Here is a 25,042-nt window from a genome sequence, read left to right on the forward strand (position 1 = left end):
AAATATATAAATTTAAAATTTGAATTCAATAACTTCAACCAGAAATGAATTAATCTTATGAAATTGAGCATATGTTCATTTTGTATCAATTAGTAAACATTAATTGAATTTTATTTTATACCCTGACGATGGTGTGATATCACCGAAACCAGTTGTTAAACTATTTAAAAAAAACTATTTTTTCTAAAAAAAGGGTGCTATAAGATTTTATATTGTTTTATAAATTCAAAAAGTAGACCATGTCAATGAAGTGTTTTTAGAAATACAGATGTACATAATCTATACAGTCCATATGTATAGAATTGAACATGAATAAACATATCAATAAAAACAATACAAAACCCTGTAGTACCCTTTATTATTAAAACTTTAAAATATTTCAACAAGTTACTACAAGTTTTTATAATGCTTTTTTTATTTTTACAAAGAAACTCATGTAAGTGGAGTGTTTCCATGAATAAACAATATTATGTGTATAATAAAATAATCTATGGGTTTCCTATGGAATTAGGTAGGACAAGAATATTAAAATTCGCTACAACTCTAAAGTCCATCTTTCTATAAGACTGCATTACCATTAATATATATTAATAATATATTTATTAATAATAAACAGCTGTGCTCAGTGAGAGAAGTTGTGTGTGTATTTTTGGGTTCAAAATTTTATAAAATAACTTGATTAATTCAATAAGAAGTAATAATTAAGTGTTATATTTAAATATAGTTTGGTGTTTTAATTTCTCTAAATTCAAAATGTTTAGCTTATAATCATTTTTGGACGAAAATTGAACTAGAATCTTTTACAGTAGAAACATAACCTATTTTTTGGACATTTTATTAATTTATCAAAATTTGGGAATGGAATAGATTTGGGCCAAGCCTGTTGTTCCTTCCTAATCATATTTATAAGATTTGTGATTATGTCCACGAATAAATGATAAATGATAAATAAATATCAGATACTCAAATCACTTCGATGTTTGTTTACATTCCTTGAAGAGATTGGAAGTTTCAGCGTCACCTGATAGGGATGAATAGGCTCCCAAAACCAGGATTACAATGAATCCTTAGAAATGCCAGAATGTTTTATTGTTGGATCAATAAATTATATTCAGCGCATTGGCTCCCCAACGTTTAGTATAGTAGGATAGTACTACTATCCTACTGAACTGATAAATTAGCTTATTAAATCATGTTCAAGCATGATAATGTAAGATTATGTCAACAATGTACTCCATTCAACGTTCAATAATTTGCATGCAAAGCAGTTACCCTCACGTCAAAAGGTTCGTTCCGATATCAATGATTAATGTTAAATAGTACATGCTCAGCCTAGCTTTTCCTCCAATGGCATAATTATAATGAATTATCATGATAACAATGTTTTATACAATAAAATAGTAGTTCTGTGAACGGTAGACCTCACGCAGTATTCTAATCCACAAGTACCTGATTGAAACTATAGAAATCATGAAAATACAGCAATAGACTGGCTTCTCCACACACCTTTGTAATCACTTGTCAGCTGATTTATGATGAATTATTCTATAGTCTGATTTTTACTCTGATATTGGCGTATGAAGGAGGCTCCTTTTTCCTTTTATATTATCCTTGAAATGAAAAATTTCCAAAAACCTTGTATATACGTCGACGCGCAATTGAAAAAGGAACATACCTGTCAAATTTCATGAAAATCTATTACCGCGTTTCGCCGTAAATGCGCAACATATTATAAACATAAAAACATTTGAACATTTAAACATTAAGAGAAATGCCAAACTGTCGACTTGAATCTAAGAACTCACTCGCTCGGTCAATAAAACGATGAGAATAATTGAACGTCTCAAGATTTTTTTGAATAGAAACTATTATCTGCACTATATATGAATACAGTGTGGGAAATAAGACTTAAGACCTCACTTCGCTCGGTCAATAAAATCATAAATATTATTGAAAGTCGCCGTTACTTGAGGTTTGTATTTAAACACCTATTTTTAAAATAACAATAAATTAAATTTCATCAAAATAGGAATGAGGCTGTAGTTTATAACTGCGTAAGGTGTGCTGTTCATAGAATTACTCCATATTACTGGCAATAAGCAACAACTTGAAACTTGAAATATGAGTTGTTCAAATGCAATTTCATTCACATGTGTATCAAATTTATTATTTATTATTTTACAAAGGCGACTTTCTAGAAGTATTTTTAGCCTAGGTGATGATGATGGGATGAATGATATACAATGAAGGTAGAGTTATGAATGAATAAAAATTATAGGTTATGCTATCCACTTGGATTGATTTGAGTCCACTTTTCAGTCCAGAAATAAATAAACAAATGTGGAGTTGGGAACCAAACAATGTGCTGTTATGGTGATTCACCAATCGAATTATTGAAGGTTTTTACATCTATGCGATTACATCGATGGTGATAGTATTCGATTAACATTTGTGCTGCTATCCTTGTCTATCATTCGACAAGGCAGATAGCGCTATCCTTTTTCACATCTGACATGTTGTCATAATTTCCAACAATGTGAGAATATAATTGACTTCATTTATGAGAGTTCATTATCAATCAATGAAAAATTTTCATCTTGAAGACTAAAATTATAGGATCGATTTTCAAACAAAACCAGTTGATATTACACCGGTATCAGCTACACTCTAAAGAAAGCACTGGCAAGGCAGAGAATCGACAACACTGTTCTCTATAACGTGGACCGTGCTATATACAGTTCAATAATGAGCACATCAACTATAGAAGGCAATAAGAAATTAAACTTCATAAAAACGGTTTGAATTGATTGGCGTTAAAAAGACACACATGATGACTTTTACTTCGTTCTCATAGACACAGGGTTCACTCCGGGTTTTTGATAATGTTTATTGACCTTCACACAAATGATATTCCTGTACCAGAAGAAAACATCATCGCCCCGTTTGCAGACGACGCAGCAGTCCTAGCTCCAGGAGACAGCAACGAAGAGAAGCAACAAGAAAAAATCAGGTAAGTCTCACAAAATTCAAAAGTGGACCATAGACTGGAGAATCAAATCGAATGAGAAAATGTGTGTGACCTTCGCAAATAGCCGCATGATTACATACCAGTCAGAATCAACAACCACGTGATTCCATATGCAAACGAGGCAAAATTGTTGGCTTTACTCTGGATGCCAAACTTCAGTGGAAAAGCCATGTCAAGAAAAAGAGGAGGGATGAGCTCAACTACAAGTACAGTAGGATGTATTGGCTGATAGGAAGGAATTCAAGCTTATCAACCTACAATAAAATTATACTCCACTAACAGATACTGAGGCCTGTCTGGGTATAGTGCGCAACTGTGGGGCTTTACAGCAGAGAGCAATATTGGCATCATCCAACGATTCCAAAACAAGTTTCTGCGAAATGCTGTCAATACTCCATACTTCATCAGAGATCTTCAGGTGGAGACAGTCAAGGAGATGATTGTAAAAAACAGCAGGACCATGAGAGGCTAGGCTTACATGACCACCAAATTGTTGAAGCGATCCGGCTTTTGGACAACTCAACATTGATGAGGAGATTGAAAAGGAAGAGAGCCAATAGATCTGGTGAACCTCCAGGAGTGCTTCTTAGTGAAAGTAGAAAAAAATTAATACCTATATCAATTTAGTGCAGTGATCATGAATGAACTAATTAAAACAAAGGAGAAGCTATCAAAAGATTATTCTTGTAAAATTACTTGAAGTATAATTTAGGACAGAAAAACTGTAAACTGTATATAATATATGTCTTTTTTTAACAATTTCAGCTGGCTACTCAGATTTCTATTTTCATTCTGGAAAGCAATAAGGAAACTCAGAGTATAATTACACAATATAAAGCGCTGTATAAAGCAATACAGGGCCTAAAAGGCAATAAGGGAAGTTGAACTTTTCAATGGTTCGTTCATTTGATACTTGAAACAGACACATTTGAGTCAACTCTTTTGTGTCGACTGTTTGGCCAAACCGAGAGAGGTTTGGTGCAAGATTAATGAAAAAAACATTTGACACGTCGACAGAAAGAGTGTCTGATATCTACTGGAGAGATAAGAGAGAAATGGAGATCGTAGCAGGGAGGTGAGAGAGATAGAGATGATAGCAGGATGATGAGAGGGAGAGAGAGAGTGAGATAGTAGCAGAAACATGAGAGTGATAGCAGGAAGATTAGAGAGATAGAGGTAGTAGCAGAACGATGAGAGAGAGAGAGTGATTGTAAACTGCTAATTCCGAGGAGCGGCAGATCTCCTTGACTTCCAACAGTCATCATCTCTGACAAATAACGTGATTGTTCTCCATTCAACAAACGATGTCATTTGAGTTGAAACTCAGCCCAGTTTCTTCATTGCCCCAAGATTAATGCTCCGAAGTAGCTTCGATTTGTCAAGAGATAGAACGCCGATTCTACATCGAACTTGTAACATCTGTCTGTGTTCTCAGCCGAGGGGTGAAATTCAAATTGCTCGCCATCGCCGATTGCCGGGGCAATAATTTGCATGCAAAGCTGTTCCTACACATTAATAGGCTCGCATCAATATTAAAAAGGCATCATCTATGTAAAAGTAATGGCAGAAATCCTAAGGTAATATAATATTATGAACTCTATATTTCCTGAGTTTATGGAAGGTTTAGTGGAAGAATAGTAAGAGTAATAGTAATAGTCTTTAGCGTGTTAAAAATTCCAAAAAAATTACATTGCTGTGTGATTGAGTTTCTTTGCTTAATATAATAAAGCTTTTTCGCCCCACTTGGATGTAATGAGCTGGTTTTCGTGCGTCATATGGAGGCCGAAAATGATTGTTTTCTGACCAGGCCGGTAAAAGTTTCACGGCCCTAGGGCTGTAAAATAACCTTGAAGTCAGCTGATTCTGATTTAATGTGAACGTGTTTAGAGAATGGTTTATGAAACGGAATCAGTTTATGCTTCTGGATTCGAATAAAATATTCTGCAATAAGATACTATCATTTTATTTGGATGAATGAAATACAAATAAGATATTATAAACAATTATTCAGGTTCGATTTTCAGAGTAGGATAGGACTTCTAGCTTCAACTCCCACAGTCGACGATTACAAGCATTGTTGGCATCCCGATTGTCCAAATTTCAAGTGCGCTAAAACAGCTGATCAGAAAACTTTTTATTTTGTGTTCATTATTCAAGAAACAAAACATTCATAATAATATCATCTTATTGTCATTTGAAAGAATAAATAAGTATAAACTCAACCTCCTCCCACATAATTGAACATAATCTTTCAGGTTATTTAAACAAATCAGAATAAAAAATAAAAATACTTGGACAATTTCCTGATATTCAGATTACCTTCAACTTTTGCTTTGGGAAGTGCTTAATGAACAATATTATTCTCATATATAATTATATTGTTTACTTTTCTGTGTGGCGAAAAAAAGCGTTCGCACCATGGGCAAAAATGTTTCTCCAGCTCTCAATCTTTTCTAGTCCTCGGCCTACGGCCTCGGACTTGAAAACCGATTTCGAGCCGGAAAAGTCTCATTTTCGGCCCTAGGTGCGAAATATACTATTACAGCTTCGATCAATCCGTCTATTTATACCGTAATAGAATGTCTTCACACAGTCTATTTACTTTTCCTGATACCTTTTCAACCTTCTGGAGGATTGAAGGACATGGATATCCATACATAGGACATGGATATCTAGTACATGGATATCCATAGTTGGAAAAACACTTCAATCTTCCATCCTTTTTTTTGCACCACTTTCTTTCTATTGTGTTTTAATGTGTATTGTTGTTGTTGTTGTTCTTGTTTGCATGTATTCTTCTTGTTAATCTCTGTGTTGAACTTGTATGTGTGTGTGAAAAGAAATGAATTGAAATTGAATTGAAAAATCGAATACCGGGTAGTACTTTTTATTTATAGTTACAAGAACTGCAAAACAGAGTATAATTTTCTAAAAGTGCGGCTAATATAACGTTAATATTTTCTTTCATAGCACCCAGTTTAAGACTACTAAGCTATTCTATTTTTAGCATACAAACATAAATTTCATATATTGATCAAATGTCTGGTTGAGGTATTGAATTTAGTTGGTTTAATGACTACTCTATATGCTTCCTCATCTGAGCTTGGACCTTCTAACCTATTACAATGTAAGTTTTTTTAATAGAGATGCTTCCCATGTTATTTAAATGGAGTCACTTTTACTCCCTAGGGAGTTTTTCTGTTTTTTACTACCGAGAGCGAAAAAGTGACACTTTAGTATTATGTTTCAGGGAGTAAAGTAAGCACTTTAGACAGGAGGTGGAGGAAAATGTTATTTTTCACATAGAAATAATAATGTAATTTCTATTCAGTTATGTGTTTGATTTTTGGTCTCAAAAATCTAGAGTTTCTTCAGAGTTTGGATTTTTTTAATTGATTCCATTCATTCCAGAAGTAATCTTGAATTTGGAATCTGTGTTATTGTTTGTTCAGATTGTGAATTAGAGATTAACTCAAAAACGTAAAAGTGACATGAGCTAGCTAAATTTGGACTGTTGCTTACATTCAAACTGGAACCGTTTTGGGCTTCAGCCTGTGGTACTTTTCTAGAACTTTCAGGATTCTAAGAGATCTAATGAAAATGGAATTGAAATTGAAATTGAAATTTATTCTTCCAAAAAATACATTACAATATATTACAATATATAATTGAAAATAGTGGAAAAATATTATTTTGAACAACCCCTGAGTTACTACAGTGTATAATGTAAGGATGTTATAATGAGAAATCTTTAACATAATCCAAATATATTGGCAATAATTAAACTCACAAGCTCCAAGTTTTCAGGGGCAATTTCATTGAGTTGTGTTGAAAACGAAAAAAAATCGCTGTTTTGGTGCTGATTCAATCAGCTTTATTTCCATTGAAGTTTTTTCTGACGACATCTATAGAGTTCAATGCTGAGCTCAAGTGGAAGGAATGAAGAAAATCATACTTAATAAGTACAGTTGAATTAATTTGCGTAAAAAACACACAACATGATGACTTTACATTCACATCGGATTTTTTCTGATGACGTTTATTGGAACTCTACATAAATAAGGCTACCTGAAAGAACTATATACCAGCTGTATTCAAAATAGAAAACTATAAGGCAATACTGTATAGAAGGCAACCAGAAAAAATCTGGTGTGGTACACGCACACAACTTTCCTTGCTCATTGAACTGTAAGCCTCATTCTTAGATGAGAAAAATTTAGGGGAATAAATATAATGACGATTGGCGATCAGACTACTTTATATGTGTATAATATATATTGTTTTCAGAGTACTTTTTTCCTTTGTGTAAATTGTGAAATTCGATGATTTTTTCAAAAGTCGTCAAAACAGCTGTTCTACAGATGAAATATCTCGACTATGACTGTGTTCTTTTTATAAACACTGCTCTACCTACCTACCTCATGCACGAGAAGGAGGTTACAAAGTCCATTATTTTCTCAAGGATGGGGTGGACCCCCCATAAGTTTCCCAGGAAAAAGACTCATGCCAGTTGATAGAGCTGATAAATTACTATACAGGGTATGAATTTGAAAACAATCGGTCAAGTAATTTTTGAGAAAATCGTAAAAAACATGGTTTTTTAGTCATTATCCGCCATTTTTCTCAATAATATTACGGAGCTCCTGCAATTTTCTCAGGAATGAGACTCATGTCAGTTTATAGGGCTCATAAATAGCTATCCATGGTATGAATTTGAAGAGAATCGTTATAGCCGTTTTCGAGAAAACCGTGAAAAACATGGTTTTTTAGTCATTATCCGCCATTTTTCTCAATATTATTACGGAGCTCCTGGAATTTTTCCAAAAATAAGACTCATGTCAGTTGATAGGGCTTATAAATAGCTATCCATGGTATAAATTTGAAGAAAATCGTTAGAGCCGTTTTCGAGACAAACGTGAAAAACATGGTTTTTTAGTAATTATCCGCCATTTTTTCCGTCATCTTGAATTGAATTTTATTGAATTTCTTATTGTCGGATCCTTATGGTATAAGGACCTTAAGTTTAAAATTTCAAGTCGATTGGTTAATTAGGAATGGAGTTATCGTGTTCACAGACATACACACACACACACAACACACACACACACACACACACACACACACACACACACACACCACACACACACACACACACACACACACACAACACACACACACACACACACACACACACACACACACATACAGACCAATACCCAAAAAAACAGTTTTTTGGACTCAGGGGACCTTGAAACGTATAGAAATTAAGAAATCGGGTACCTTAATTTTTTTCGGAAAGCAATACTTCCTTACCTATGGTAATAGGGCAAGGGAAGTGGAAACTATAAGGAAATACTGTATAGAAGGCAACCAGAAAAACTGTAAACTGTATACAATATATTGTCTTTTCTTAACAATTTCAACTGGGTACTCAGATTCAATATATAATTCAATATATGAATCTTCTCTATTCAAGTGATAATAATGTGAAATATCTGTTCTATTTTTTGTTTTGAAGCATCTGAATTTGAAAATTTACTTTGTGAACATATTAGTGGTCTGGATATTTGGCGAAGTGAAGAGCTACAAGACTTAACCTATTTCGCACTATGTGTAACCATATCTAAATTGGGGACAGGATTAGCACAAGGTTACCTTATTTTTCCTCTCCCTATCATTTATATGTTGTATACTTATTATATCAATCAATAAAGAATAAAGAATAAAGATTTCTATTTTCATTCTGAAAAGCAATAAGGAAACTCAGAGTATAATTACACAATATAAAGAGCTGTATAAAGCAATACAGGGCCTAAAAGGCAATAAGGGAACTTGAACTTTTCAATGGTTCGTTCATTTGATACTTGAAACAGACACATTTGAGTCAACTCTTTTGTGTCGACTGTTTGGCCAAGCGCTGAAAACCGAGAGAGGTTGGTACAAGATTAATGAAAAAAGCATTTGACACGTCGACAGAAAGAGTGTCTGATATCTACTGGAGAGATAAGAGAGAAATGGAGATCGTAGCAGGGAGGTGAGAGAGATAGAGATGATAGCAGGATAATGAGAGGGAGAGAGAGAGTGAGTGAGATAGTAACAGAAACATGAGAGAGATAGAGATGATAGCAGGAATATGAGAGGGAGAGAGAGAGTGAGAAAGTGAGATAGTAGCAGAAACATGAGAGAGATAGAGATGATAGCAGGTAGATGAGAGAGATAGAGATAGCAGCAGAACGATGAGAGATAGAGTGAGAGAGAGAGTGTGAGAGAGTGATTGTAAAACTGCTAATTCCGAGGAGCGGCAGATCTCCTTGACTTCCAACAGTCATCATCTCTGACAAATAACGTGATTGTTCTCCATTCAACAAACGATGTCATTTTGAGTTGAAACTCAGCCCAGTTTCTTCATTGCCCCAAGATTAATGCTCCCAAGTAGCTTCGATTTGTCAAGAGATAGAACGCCGATTCTACATCGAACTTGTAACATCTGTCTGTGTTCTCAGCCGAGGGGTGAAATTCAAATTGCTCGCCATCGCCGATTGCCGGGGCAATAATCTGCGCGAAATTCGAAATCTGCGCCTCTGATAAATCGGATCCCTTGAAAGTTTGGGGTGCTCGAGTTGGAATGGATTATTGTTGGCGTCCTAGATTTCTCTCAAACCTATTAGAGAAATGTTTCTCTTCATTATTACAAAAAGGGTACCAAGATTGGTACTAAGATAAGTATTAAGATAAGTACTAAGATAGGTACTAAGATAAGTACTAAGATAATTCGAATGTTACGTTTCAGACGTCACACTAATTCGAAAACAGCTCATTTATATTGCTCCAAAAATTATAAATAATATCCCAAATGATCGCACCAATCAAAAAGTGATTGAATATATCCCACCAACCGATAAAAACTGGATAATTCAATCTTATCACTTTAATATCAAATATATCCCACCAACCGTTAAAAACTGGATAATTCAATCTTATCACTTTAATATCAAATATATCCCACCAACCGTTAAAAACTGGATAATTCAATCTTATCACTTTACTATCAACGTAATATAGGCTAGATATTTTCCCCTAATAGTTCGACATCTTATTTTTGGAATTATGATCTAAATTTTTGAGTTCTGTAATGTCTTTTCTTCTACTTTTGTTATAATGTAATTATTGCTACTCCTACTGGCGGACAAGTTATACTTTTGCCAGTGGAAATCCACCATGTGAAATAAATAATACAGTGTAATATGTATATTAATAACTATGTTATTTTGCTTTTGAGAACTTGTATTTTGATTTTGTGTTGTGTACGTTTTTGTGGAATAAATTTGAATTTGAATTGGATTGAAAAAATTGAATTACTAACATAACTTAAGTACTAGGATTACTGAGTACTTAGGCCCGGTTGCACAAAACCGGTTGAATTCTAACCGTGATTAACTCCACGAAAGCCAATCAGAGAAGGAGTTTTTGAAAAGACGGCTACTCTGATTGGTTCTCTTGGAATTAATCACGGTTAAAATTTAACCGGCCTTAGTGCAACCGGCACTAAGAATTAGTGAGAATGGAACCTAAGGTAGGGTAGAAACAGTACGGTTAAGTTGATAAAATGTTGATGTTAGCTTGCTATTGAACTTCTATATCTATAGGGGTACACCTTTGAGATAGCTAGCAGAGTTGAATGCTATATTTGATCCAGCAGCTACGTTTTATTGTTATGAACTACTATAGCTTTGACTTGGCAAATAACAGTTTAACTGGTTGAGACTGTTCTGTACACTTTTTTCCATTATTTAAATTGGATAATCTTTTTCAATACAATTGTTAAGATCATTATAAGAATGAGAAAAAGTGGCAACTGTCATTTTTAAGTGGTCTAATAAGCGAGTTATGGGTTGTTGATGTGTTGAAATCCGTTTCTTTTCAGATCATAAACTGTTCAGAATTTTCCATTGGAGTTTTTTTTAAATACATTCAGAATATCATTGGCTTTGTTCCAGTACTGTATGCGTTTTTCCGCGGTTTATGCCAAAATAAAAAAGTTATCGAATTTGCAAAAAATGTTACTTTTTCATTTATGAACGATATGGGAAATGAAATGTTTTAGTTTGGGAAGATACATTCTTTGAATTTTCAAGAGAAGTTCTGTTGATATAGTCGAAACCATTCATGATCTGGAATGAAAACGGAGTTAGCACTTCAACAACCCATAACTCGCTTATTAGACCACTTAAAAATGACAGTTGCCACTTTTTTCACTCTTATAATGATCTTAACAATTATATTGAATAAGATTATCGAATTTAAATAATGGAAAAAAGTGTACCGAACATCCTTAATACAACATCGTGAATACCCCTTATATAAAAATTATCTATTATTGAACGAGTGCTAGCGAGTTCTCACTTGTGACTTACTGCAGACCAAAGTCGTTTTCCGACTGTTTGTATGTTCTACAATAACTTAAGAAAGAATTGGTCAATCAGCTTCAAATTTTGAACACGTCTTCTTCGAACCTCTTTACAGGTCAAGTTCGTTGGTCACCCTTATATGAAAATTATCTATTATTGAACGAGCGCTAGTGAGTTCTCACTTGTGACTTACTGCAGACCAAAGTCGTTTTCAGACTGTTTGTATGTTCTACAATAACTTAAGAATGAATTGGTCAATCAGCTTCAAATTTTCAACAAGTCTCCTTCGAACCTCTTTACAGGTCAAGTTCGTTGGTCAACGAATTGACTCACTCCTTCGTCCTTTTTTAGCATATAAAAATAACATTGAAAATGCATGAAAAAATTGCTGTCATTTATCATTTAGTCAGCTGAAGAATTCATTGCATGTAATTTTAGAGCTATGAATAACAAATAGTGAGTGAGTTTTTGATTTTGTATTCAAATTTTTAAATAAGTGCAACATTTTTAAAATTTTTAATTTATTGTGATTCATTTAGAGTATAAAATCAACCTTCAAAATTCAAAATTTTAAATCATCATTTCTGGACCGAAAATCAAGTGACGAAGCAGTGTGTGACTATATAACCTTATCTTTTGGACAACATTAACATTCTATCAAAATTTTTGGAGAGAAATAGTACAGGCTTAGCCTATTTTAAATAAAAAAAATAAATAAAATTACAACAGTTTCATTCATTATAACATCAGCTGAGGCTATTTAGAAGCTATCACACAGATAGACCTTCATGCACGGACACTTCTACATCAACAAACTTCTGATACGGGTTGAGATATCAATGTGTGTCGTCGTCATTTATTTTCTCTTGCAACTTGTATCGAAATCATGTATCATGAATTTTAATTCATATGATGGTCAAAGATGTTAAAGCGACAGAGTAATATTTTTCATTTCAAATAGAAACTCCAATGAAACCTACCGTCAACATTATTCTTGTAGAAGAAATATTCAGCTATTTCTATAATTTCCACCAACTCTGTGCAATTGCTGGTTTCAAAGATAACAATACAACAGCTCTTGAGCGAGTTCTCCAACCGTGGGGGTCACTAGTACCCATATATCAATGACTTCATTTTTAATCATTGTACAGTGTTGTTAAATGGCATTGATTAATTGACCTACCGTTACTTGGCCTACTTGTTCTGTTCGCACCTTGAGAGTTTACATAATATATGACACTATATATATTACTAGCCGTCAGGCTCGCTTCGCTCGCCATATCCGTCTAGCCAGAGGGCTCCGCCCCCTGGACCCCCGACTGGGTCGTCCAAGAATGAGGTCAGCAGGCTCGCTTCGCTCGCCTGCATTTTTCATTTTTACATTTTTATCATATGTTAGGACAATCCAGTCGGGAGTCCAGACTAAACGGCTGGCTAAACGGATATGGCGAGCGAAGCGAGCCTGACTGCTAGTAATATAATATTCCCAGGATTGAAGTAGCAGTGCCCAATCAATTTTTCCGTGATAAATGCATTTAAATCTTCAACTTGGTGCCAACCTAACAAAGTCAACTCAACTTAATGCCAACCTGACAAAATTATTAATTTAGTTGCCAGTTAACAACTGTTTCGAAGAGGTACTCTATCTAGATTATAGTTCTATAGTAACATATGATATCGAAATTTCAATTATAATTAAGAGATTGGGAGAAGAAGAATATACATGCTAAAAGACGAACTTTAAACCCTTAAAAACAACCCTTAGAGTTAAAATATTGCCAAAAGATTTCTTAGTGCGCCTCTAAAGGGCCAACTGAACATACCTACCAAATTTGAACGTTTTTGGTCCGGTAGATTTTTAGTTATGCGAGTGAGTGAGTGAGTGAGTGAGTGAGTGAGTGAGTGAGTGAGTGAGTGAGTCAGTCAGTCAGTCAGTGAGTGAGTGCCATTTCGCTTTTATATATATAGATTATATATAATATATATCATTTATTATATATAATAAATGATTTTATTATGATGAATCACAGAAATTATGTAATTGTTGTTTGAACGCGTATATATTTTGCCTTGTTCACTTTGTTATTTTGGGCTTCTTGTATGAACAGGTAGGGTGAATTAGTAATATCGATATGAAAAGGCCGCTTTGATTTTTAATTTTCATTGTAGGCTTTTTTTGACACAATTGAAATGAGTGGAGTACAAATAATATGATGAAATCGAGTGATAATTGTGGAAAAAGAGAGTCGATGGCTGGATTGAGAGTTTCAAAGTTTCAAATTATTTCTCAGTCCTGTATTTTATATCCTGGAGGTTCTTTTTTGTCTTACCCCATGTTTATGAGACAAAATGTTATTTTTGTCCTGAAAAAAATATTCTCTCTCATCGGAATATGTAACAAACAATATCAAGCGTCCAAAATAAATCATCATATAAAAATATCGGGGCACCGAGCTTCGCTCGTTATTCTTATTATTGATAAACAGAACACAACTCTCTAAAATGATCGTGTTCATATTTCACAGCTGGCTATATGTCACCTTATGTATTTTGGGGATGCGATATTTTGATTTTTCACATACTCACTCTTTTACCATCCACAGCTGTTTTAGCCAATGATGGATTATCCTTTTAATGTCGTTCAGCGAGTTTCCTCATGGATGAGAAGTGCAATCGAATCTTCATATCATAAACCTACTATGTTCAAAATTTCGTGAAAATCGTTAGAGCCGTTCTCGAGATCCGTTAAACATAAATAACCAGATATAAAAATAGCCAGATATAAAGATAACCAGATATTGAAATAACCAGATATAGAAATAACCAGATATAAAAATAACCAGATATATGAATACAGAAATTGTTCGATTAATATAACAGGATATTATTCGTCATTGCATTATAAAAATATGTATGAAAATGAAGATAGACTTACCATACGATTTGTAGTGGAATCCACGTGTATGCTAGAACTATTCCATTTATTTATTGAAAGTTATTCAAACTTATTTTTATCCTTATCAGTAGGCACAGACATGGATATTGGAATCCATCTCTCAAATCACTAGGTCACTGGACAGAACGCCTAATAAAGAATATATCAAAATCCATCCCCCCAGACCTTGAAGAGTCTCTCTAAGGCAAAAGTTCACTTAACACCAACCTTTTCAAATGTGGAGTGTATTCAAGAAACTATTAAAAAGTATGAAGGTTCAATTCCCGTGATACTTCGAGTCACAAGTCACTGAACGGAACATGAAATGGAGAGAATTTAAGATGAGAGAGAAATTTAAATGGAGTGAAATTTATGAAATGGATGTCCCTGAAACATAACAACATTCCGAATCACAAAAAGCTATGCAGGATAAATCATATATGGAATTGATAGAGTAGTTTTTCTAATATTAGATAAATCTTTCGGAATCTAAAAGATTGTTTGGAGGCTGCATTCAACACAATATAGTATTTTAAGATTAGCAGATATCCCGTGCTCCTCAAGGGTCCATTTAGAAACTTGACAAACTGAAAACTTTACCTACTAAAATCTTGAATAATTTAAAATTATTATAATTAGTTAATTAGCATTCAACCATCGTCGGTAAATTGAGAATCTATATTACGTGAAATTTTGAGTTTATCAGTGGAGTAGTTCAGACGTGATGATGCGTCATTCGTTAACTTCCTATCCCGCCTTGTATTTATCCGCTAATCCTATTAGCCGATTCGTTCCTTTATTATATTATAGATTAAGAGTAAATTTGGAGAATGAGAGAGTGTATATTCAAATTTATTCTTTCCAATAATGAAGGCTGTTACGGAGCAAGAATATTGTCATATTCATATCAGAATCAATCAAAATTGAAATGGGTACTTCAAAATTAACATTTTAGAATCTTGAGGATATTTTAAATCTACAAAGCTATTTAGCTTATGTATCTTACATACATAAGAGTGCATGATAAATAATAGGAGAATTAATTATCCTTCTGCTTTGAAGAGAGACTATTACTCCCTACTGCATCAAAATGGAAATGTCTTTTGAATTTATCATTTAAAATTATGAGGCTTGTTCAATATTGTTCCAAATTCCACTAAAAATCACATCCAATTTATGAAAAGTGCATGAATATAGCGTAATAATTATGGTAAATAATATTTTGAAAATAGAATTCCGCTTGATACTACATCAAAATAATAGATAGTACACTGAAATAATCTTAACGGGCTGAGAAAATTCAATTGGAAATTTCACTCAACACCACATTAACATGATAGAGAAATATTGATCTTCGAAATTGACCTTAGAGGTTCATGAACATTGTTTCGGAGAAACTCATTCAACACATGAGGATGCTGAAGATTACATCAAATCTGAGCCATGGAGCCATCAATACCAAGCACAGAACGTCCCTCAATAAAACTTCAAAATTATGGAGAGTATTTATTGAAATTAAAGATATCATATCAGCTAGCTCATTCAAGAAGCTTGAAATCTTGAAATCATCAAATCGATCTCATTGAAATCAGAAAAAATGGTTTCATAAACCATGAGTTGTCACTCAGCACATCTTAAAATTATGGACTGTATTTCTGAACTAACCTATCAATATTAGAATTTATTTTCTAAGTGGAAGGAGGTGTAGGAATTTTTAAAGCTTCAAGAATTTTTGATTTGTAGGTTCAAGATTCCTTCAGAATGAATCCCTCATGATTGAAAATATCGTTTTGAAAGTGAATTTTGACTCCATACCACATCAAAACTGCATCAGCTGTGCTTCTAGTAAGGAAGTTTATTTGTTGTTTGCTTAATCGTAATTATCTCCAATAGTTCAAGATGTTTTAAAGATAGCCTAGTTTATATAAATATTTAAAATGATTTTTTTGTTTTTTTTCTGATTTTCACATCTTTGTACTGTTTTCTGTGTTTTGGTAAAATAAATTGAATTGAGATGGTTCAAGATTCCTCAATAGATTCCTTTATTATATCCATGAAGAGAATTGGCTTATACTCGTACGCGATAGGAGATTCACGAATCACGCATCATCACGTCTCAACTACTCAACTGATTAACTTGAAATTTTTCAAATGGATTTTCAAGCTACCGAGGATGGTTATAGGCATATTTTGAATTTTCAAAGATTTCAGTATAGGTCAAGTTTTCAATTAGACTCTGCTGGAGCTCGGGTTGCCTGCTAGTGAATGATAATATATTGTGTATCTTGAATCAATGAATGAATTGAAAACTAGTTTATTTAGATTATTGAAGATGTTTGAAGTCACTGAACACCACGTGAAATAGTGAGCAACCTTGACAAATAAAAGTGGAAACTCGTGAACTGTGAGTGAACGTATGGAGCCGCTTGGTCACACAGGGAGACCGCGAACTTCCTGATGACGCGCGCGCGCACACGCGTGCGTAATTTTCCCGCCAAGCGAGTGTTTTCCCGCGCAAACCGACGATGCGGCAACCTGCGAAACACTGAGCTCTCGGACTTCTCGCCTGGCGCTAACAATCCCCCCCATCGACTACTCGGGGGGTGAGAGCACCCCCACCCCTTACGAGTGTCCCCGACCTCTAAGTACCTCCCCCACACAGAACGAACACCCCGTTCACTGGGTACACTTCACCCCGTACCAAGACCCCCCCGATCCAGAAGTACTCCCTCATTCTGCACGAGCCCCCCTACACGCAAAAACAACTCCACCGCACAGCGTTCTCACCCCCACCAACAAACCAAGAGCCAGCATTGAGCTGCAGTCTCCATCACATGATCAAGTCACCAAAGTGGGGTTCACTTTGAACTGTCAGGGTTGGATCAGTGATAAGAGCCGTTGGTTCAGTGATAAGGACCGTTGGTTCAGTGATAAGGACCGTTGGTTCAGTAATAAGGACCGTTGCTTCAGTGATAACGTTGGCGTTGTTGATAAAGAAATCGTTTGTATCACCAGGTCCTGAGATTCCCAATAATATTCCTCTCTTAGGATCGTCACTTGATGCATGCTGTTTGTGAATATTCTCATTTTAAAGGTGTTCATCCCAGATATTAGCAGTTTTCAACACTTTATCAAGGAACTTACCTTTTCGATTTCATACTCATTCGAAAGCTTATGAAATGGAGAAGTTTTTAGAATATTGAAAACACTATAATTACCCGGAGAAAAATCGAGAAAGAACTGTTTGAAATTTGACTTTGAATTTGAAGAATAGCAGTTTTTCAATTCTAAGCCCTAATAAAGAACTACAAAATATCTAACAACAAATATAATTATATTAATCTTGTTTGAAATGTTTTTCTCTTTCCAACAATACCCTTGAAATTGAAATTCGACAAGTAGTTTTCGAGTTATTGAGTATATAATGACCGGAAGTAGGCATATTCTGAAAATATCGAGAAATCTTTATATCTCGAAAACTATTGTTCACAGAAAATCATTAGCATTGTCGATACAACAACATAAACAGCCATTAGTTGTTTACATACCGATATCTCGCCGACACGACAGGACAGAACATACTTTACTGACTACCTGATGGACAGTATTAGAGGAGGCTGTGATTTATTAATGCGCGAGGTCTACTGTTCACATAACTGCTAGTATTTATTCAATTCAAATCAAACAATTATCCAGAATCTAACTTCTAGGAGAGTAACATAGGCTAAAACCCAAAACAGTTACAATTCTAATTTATACAACAAACCAGAGAATGTTTTAGGTTATTTTCCACTTTATTATGATAAGTATTCCAAATTTCACAAGTATATTCTAACAGGCTTGCCACAATCGATATATATATAGAGTTATCATCCTATAATGAGAACTAATACAATTAGTATTATCAGCAAATTTCATATTTATTCAGTCAAAAAGTTGTCTTAAGTATTGTTTTATTATTCTTATTTGCTATCTTTTTTAGTTTTGTGCGCTGTTCTGTTGTTGTAAATTGGATGCGAAATAAAGAATCTTATCTTATCTTATCAAATGCTCTACATTACTAAAGGGCTAGTAAGACCTCAAGCTGAACCCATCTGCTTATTGGCTTGGAAAAGGGATGGAATAACACTTGAACTACGGCACTGCAACTTTGAAAGTAGGCAAATCTGCACACACTGTTGCATTGCGGTGGACGAAAAAGTTTTCCTCGTGGCTTACAAAGCTAATCTCTCAAGCTCCATCCAACCAGCTTTCTAAAGTAGCTGGATTTCTGAAAATTCTGTATTCACAATATTCAAGTGGTCTATTTGATTTGAGATTATGACTGAAACGATCTGAAAGAATGAGAGCCCCAGTCTATTCTAATTTGAAGCTGTTGTACCGACGTAGAAAAGCAGCAAAAGTTTATTTTCAAACTGCGAAGTGCAGTGCATTAATATGTCTAACCAAAGCTTTTGAGTCGGTGACTCAATGACCCATATAAATAAAACCAGAGCAAATGCTCATGAGCCAAAGCATTGAGCATAAGGTTTTGCTCATGAGCAAAAGGTAGAAGCAAAAGCATTTGCTCATTTTGATATGAATAAGCTTTACCTTATACTCTTACCTTATGCTCTTAAACTCTGGAGCAAATGCTCACGTATTTTGAAGATTTTTCATCAGCTGATTCACTTTTGTGGCCTCAATTTGTTTTTATAGCTCACGGAAGCGCTAAATATGCAAGTAGGGTGCACCGCTTGTGTTTGCGTCGTCTGCTCTGTTTTCTATTTATGAATAGAGTTTTAGGTTAGTTGAGTTTAGAATTTTGAAATAATAGCGTGAAAAAATGTCATCTCTATAGTAATCTTCAGCATATTCTTATAATATCAATAGCCTTCTTATAATCGTCTACACTATCATCTTCTTAAATGACTATTTCCTATTTTGTGATGGCTATCTTCATAACAGGTATCTTTTGTATTTATTCTTTTGTGGGAATGATGGTGATATATATCATGGTTGAATCTAAAAAGAGTTTTCATAGTTCTCAACTATTGGTTGTGATCGTATCTGGTATATTTTTCCTCTTCCTCATACGAATTAGTTCAGCCATTTTACTATGAGCAAAAGGTGATAAGCTGCTCCAGACTAGACTCACCTTTTTGAAAGCATTTGCTTCAAAAGTTGAGCAAATTCTCTAGTTTATTCATACAATTTTGAGCGAAAGCTTTTACTTTTGAGCAAATGCTTTGATGAACATGAGCAAAAGGTTTTGCTCACGTTTATTCATAGAAAATGAAGCAAATGCTCCATATTTTAGAAGTATGAGCAAATGCTCAACTTTATTCATGTGGCCCATTGTATACTGCTTCAGAAGCTGCATTCATGTGGGGTGACTGGTAGACATCTGCAGTGGATGCGATCCTATATTTCCAATAGGAAGAAATATGTGACAGTGAGAAGAAGGATCAATGATAGACTTGAAGTCTCCAAATCGGAACTAAGAAGGGTGACTCAAGGTGTTCCTCAAGGGTCTATTTAAGGCCCTATCCTCTTCATCATTTACTTCAAGGATCTTCCTTTAGTTTTGTTACGGCGAAACTCACATGTGCAGCTGTGTATATATATGCTGACGATACCACACTGAATAAGGCTGGTGATTCTGAGGAAAAGCTTGAGGAGCGCGCTGCTATAGCTCTGCTTCTAATTGTCAAATTCTTCAAGGATCATTGTCTGAGACTGAATACAACTTAATGTGAGGCGATAAAGTTCTCAGCTGGAATTCGCGAGAGTGAGGAGACTGACTTCGCCGTTGATGGTCAATTGATTCAGGGAACCTCAAAGTCAAAGCTCCTGGGATTTACCAACTTGGAGCTTCCACGTGGATGGTATTTTGAGGAAGAGGAACTATACCAGATACTATCACAACCAATAGTGTAGAACTATAACTCTTTTTAGATTCAACCATGATATATATCACCATTATTCCTACAAAAGAATAAATACAAAGTTACCTGTTATGAAGATAGCAATCACAAAATAGGCATTTAAGAATATGAGAGTGTAGACGATTATAAGAAGGCTATTGATATTATAAGAATATGTTGAATATTATTATAGAGATGACATTTTTTCACGCTATTATTTCAAAATTCTAACTCAACTAACCTAAAACTGTATTCATAGAATAATAAAAGCAGAGTAACGACGCAAACACAAGCGGTGCCCCCTGTTTACATATTTAGCGCTCCGTGAGCTATAAATACAAATTAAGGCTACAAAAGCGAATCAGCGATGAAAACTTTAAAATACGTGAGCATTTGGTCCAGATTTCAGGAGCATAAGGTAAAGTATAGGTAAAGCTTATTCATATCAAAATGAGCAAATGCTTTTGCTTCTACCTTTGCTCATGAGCAAAACCTTATGCTCAATCAATGCCTGGTTCTAACCAAAGCTTTTGAGTCGGTGTCTCAATGGCCCATATGAATAAAACCAGAGCAAATGCTCATGACCAAAGCATTGAGCAGAAGTTTTTGCTCATGAGCAAAAGGTAGAAGCAAAAGCATTTGCTCATTTTGATATGAATAAGCTTTACCTTATACTCTTACCTTATGCTCTTAAACTCTGGAGCAAATGCTCACGTATTTTGAAGATTTTTCATCAGGCTGATTCACTTTGTAGCCTTAATTTGTTTAATAGCTCACGGAAGCGCTAATATGCAAGTAGGGTGACCGCTTGTGTTTGCGTCGTCTGCTCTGTTTTCTATTTATGAATAGAGTTTTAGGTTAGTTGAGTTTGTTAGAATTTTGAAATAATAGCGTGAAAAAATGTCATCTCTACAATAATCTCAGCATATTTTTTATGATATCAATAGCCTTCTTATAATCGTCTACACTCTCAATCTTCTTAAATGCCTATGTGTCTAACCAAAGCTTTTGAGTCGGTGTCCCAATGGCCCATATGAATAAAACCAGAGCAAATGCTCATGAGCCAAAGCATTGAGCATAAGGTTTTGCTCATGAGCAAAAGGTAGAAGCAAAAGCATTTGCTCATTTTGATATGAATAAGCTTTACCTTATGCTCCTAAACTCTGGAGAAAATGCTCACGTATTTTAAAGATTTTTCATCAGCTGATTAACTTTTGTAGCCTTAATTTGTTTTAATAGCTCACGGAAGCGCTAAATATGCAAGTAGGGTGCACCGCTTGTGTTTGCGTCGTCTGCTCTGTTTTCTATTTATGAATAGAGGTTTTAGGTTAGTTTGTTTAGAATTTTGAATAATAGCGTGAAAAAATGTCATCTCTATAATAATCTTCAGCATATTCTTATAATATCAATAGCCTTCTAAATCGTCTACACTCTCATTTTCTTAAATGCCTATTTCCTATTTTGTGATGGCTATCTTCATAACAGGTATCTTTTGGATTTATTCTTTTGTAGGAATAATGGTGATATATATCATGGTTGAATCTAAAAAGTTTTATAGTTCTCAACTATTGGTTGTGATCGTATCTGGTATATTTTTCCTCTTCCTCATACGAATTAGTTCAGCATTTTACTATGGCAAAAGGTGATAAGCTGCTCTAGACTACTCACCTTTTTGAAGCATTTGCTTCAAAAGTTGAGCAAATTCTCTAGTTTATTCATACAATTTTGAGCGAAAGCTTTTACTTTTGAGCAAATGCTTTGATGACATGAGCAAAAGTTTTGCTCACGTTTATTCATGAAAATGAAGCAAATGCTCCATATTTTAGAAGTATGAGCAATGCTCAACTTTATTCATGTGGCCCATTGTATACTGCTTCAGAAGCTGCATTCATGTGGGGTGACTGGTAGACATCTGCAGTGGATGCGATCCTATATTTCCAATAGGAAGAAATATGTGACAGTGAGAAGAAGGATCAATGATAGACTTGAAGTCTCCAAATCGGAACTAAGAAGGGTGACTCAAGGTGTTCCTCAAGGGTCTATTTAAGGCCCTATCCTCTTCATCATTTACTTCAAGGATCTTCCTTTAGTTTTGTTACGGCGAAACTCACATGTGCAGCTGTGTATATATATGCTGACGATACCACACTGAATAAGGCTGGTGATTCTGAGGAAAAGCTTGAGGAGCGCGCTGCTATAGCTCTGCTTCTAATTGTCAAATTCTTCAAGGATCATTGTCTGAGACTGAATACAACTTAATGTGAGGCGATAAAGCTCTCAGCTGGAATTCGCGAGAGTGAGGAGACTGACTTCGCCGTTGATGGTCAATTGATTCAGGGAACCTCAAAGTCAAAGCTCCTGGGATTTACCAACTTGGAGCTTCCACGTGGATGGTATTTTGAAGAAGATGAACTCTGGCCTCCATTCACTCAGGGTGTTGTCCAATGATTGCAGCCAGACAACACTGAGAACCATCTACTTCGCCAACATTCATTCTCACCAGCCCGAATTTTGATTTATACACTATAAATGATCCAAAAAGTAGGTTATGTTTCATTTACACTTGAATTCCGGTCCAATTTCCAGTCAAAATATTTGAAAACAGAAAAGTTCTAATTTAGATTGTTTACAAACCCTGTTTTTTACTTTCCTTGCCCTACTACCATAGGTAAGGAGAGTATTGCTTTCCAAAAAAAATTAAGGTAACCCAATTTCAAGTTTTCTATACGTTTCAAGGTCCCCTGAGTCCAAAAACATGATTTTTGGGTGTTGGTCTGTGTGTGTGTGTATATGAGTGTATGTCTGTGAACACGATAACTCCATTCCTAATTAACCGATTGACTTGAAATTTTAAACTACTTAAGGTCCTTATACCATGAGGATCCGACAATAAGAAATTCAATAAAATTCAATTCAAGATTCAGAAAAAATGGCGGATAATGACTAAAAAACCATGTTTTTCACGGTTTTCTCGAAAATGGCTCTAACGATTTTCTTCAAATGCATACCATGGATAGATAGATATTCATAGGCAATATCAACTGGCATGAGTCATTTCTGGGAAAATTCCATGAGCTCCGTGATATTCTTGAGAAAAATGGCGGATAATGACTAAAAAACCATGTTTTTCACGGTTTTCTCGAAAACGGCTCTAACGATTTTCTTCAAATTAGTACCATGGACAGCTATTTATAAGCCCTATCAAATGACATGAGTTTTTTGTCTGGGAAAATTGCAGGAGCTCCGTAATATTGTTGAGAAAAATGGCGGATAATTACTAAAAAACCATGTTTTTCACGGTTTTCTCGAAAACGGCTCTAACGATTTTCTTCAAATTAGTACCATGGACAGCTATTTATAAGCCCTATCAAATGACATGAGTTTTTTGTCTGGGAAAATTGCAGGAGCTCCGTAATATTGTTGAGAAAAATGGCGGATAATTACTAAAAAACCATGTTTTTCACGATTTACTCAAAAATAACTTGACCGATTTTTTTCAAATCCATACTCTGTATAGTTATTCATCAGCTCTATCAACTGACATGAGTCTTTTTCCTGGGAAGCTAATGGGGGATCCACCCCATCCTTGAGAAATGCGCTTTGTAGCCTCCTTCTCATGCATGAGGTAGGTAGAGCAGTTTATAAAAAGAACACAGTCATAGTCAAGATATTTCATCTGTAGAGCAGCTGTTTTGACGACTTTTAAAAAAATCGTCGAATTTCACAATTTACACAAACGAAAAAGTACTCTGAAAACAATTATAATATAAACATATACAGTAGTCTGATCGTAGTTGCAAATATGTTGCCGCCAATCGTCATTATGTTATTCCCCTTAATTATTCTCGTTTGAGAATGAGGCTTGCAGTTCAATGAGCGACACATTGTGTGAGTGTACCACACCAGATTTTTTTGGAATAGGTCTCTATGGAGGAATATCTCTTGGAAACTTGAAAAAAATTATCTATATTACAGAAGAAAACAGTTAGATACTCTCAAGGTTAGGTTTCAGAGAGTCTGTACGAGAGAAATTTAAAAGCCTCAACATCTTGATCGTCTATGGACTCTATATAATGGAATGTATTCTGACTCTAGAAAAAAAAATGAAGAATATGTCAATCATCAATATCATACTCGCTCAAGAAGAACGTATGCACTTCAACAACATGGGAGGCAATTCTTGAAAAAACGCCCCTCCTAGATGGGAGCTAAGTTTTTCAATCGGCTGCCAATCAATATCAAAGGTGGTCCAGATTTTAAGAAAGAATTGAGAAAATATTTAATTTCAATCAGCCCATCAATTTCAATATTGACAGATGGAGTTAAATAGAGAATGCATTTATTCAAATGCCAATTAATATATAATTATTATTTAACGAAAATCCTAAATAAATGCTGTAAATCACCCCGAAGACCTCTGCCACTGCAGACATTGACAACAGGGTTAACAGCTGGATGCTATAAATGTGTGCAAGAATGATTATAAATATTGACATATTGATTTATTTCAATATAATACCATATTCAATTATTATGTTCTTCATGATATAATATTTAAATTTGTGTATAAATATTTTATTATACATATTCAAGTGTCCCCACACAGGGTAGCCTATAGGGAACACATATTAGAAATTAGGAAACAATAATTGTATTTGATTTTTGGAATGCATTTGATTGTTTATTTATTATTTTTTTCTGAATGAAGAATTTTGAATAAAAAATTTGATGGAAATTCGATGAGATCCCGGGAATCGAACCCGGT

General features: G+C 34.7%; 1 protein-coding gene across 1 annotated transcript in view; it reads right to left on the reverse strand.

Moving 5' to 3' along the window:
- The window catches only part of LOC120350775 (UV excision repair protein RAD23 homolog B-like), a 259,105-nt gene extending 244,690 nt beyond the window's left edge, over nt 1-14,415 (reverse strand). Inside the window, exon 1 of the mRNA XM_039425554.1 lies at nt 14,372-14,415. The gene's annotated coding sequence lies outside the window, so the exon portion shown is untranslated. The remainder of the gene's footprint in view (nt 1-14,371) is intronic.
- Nucleotides 14,416-25,042: the final 10,627 nt, after the last annotated feature.

This window comes from Nilaparvata lugens, chromosome 4 (genome assembly GCF_014356525.2).
Source record: "Nilaparvata lugens isolate BPH chromosome 4, ASM1435652v1, whole genome shotgun sequence".
NCBI lineage: Eukaryota > Metazoa > Arthropoda > Insecta > Hemiptera > Delphacidae > Nilaparvata > Nilaparvata lugens.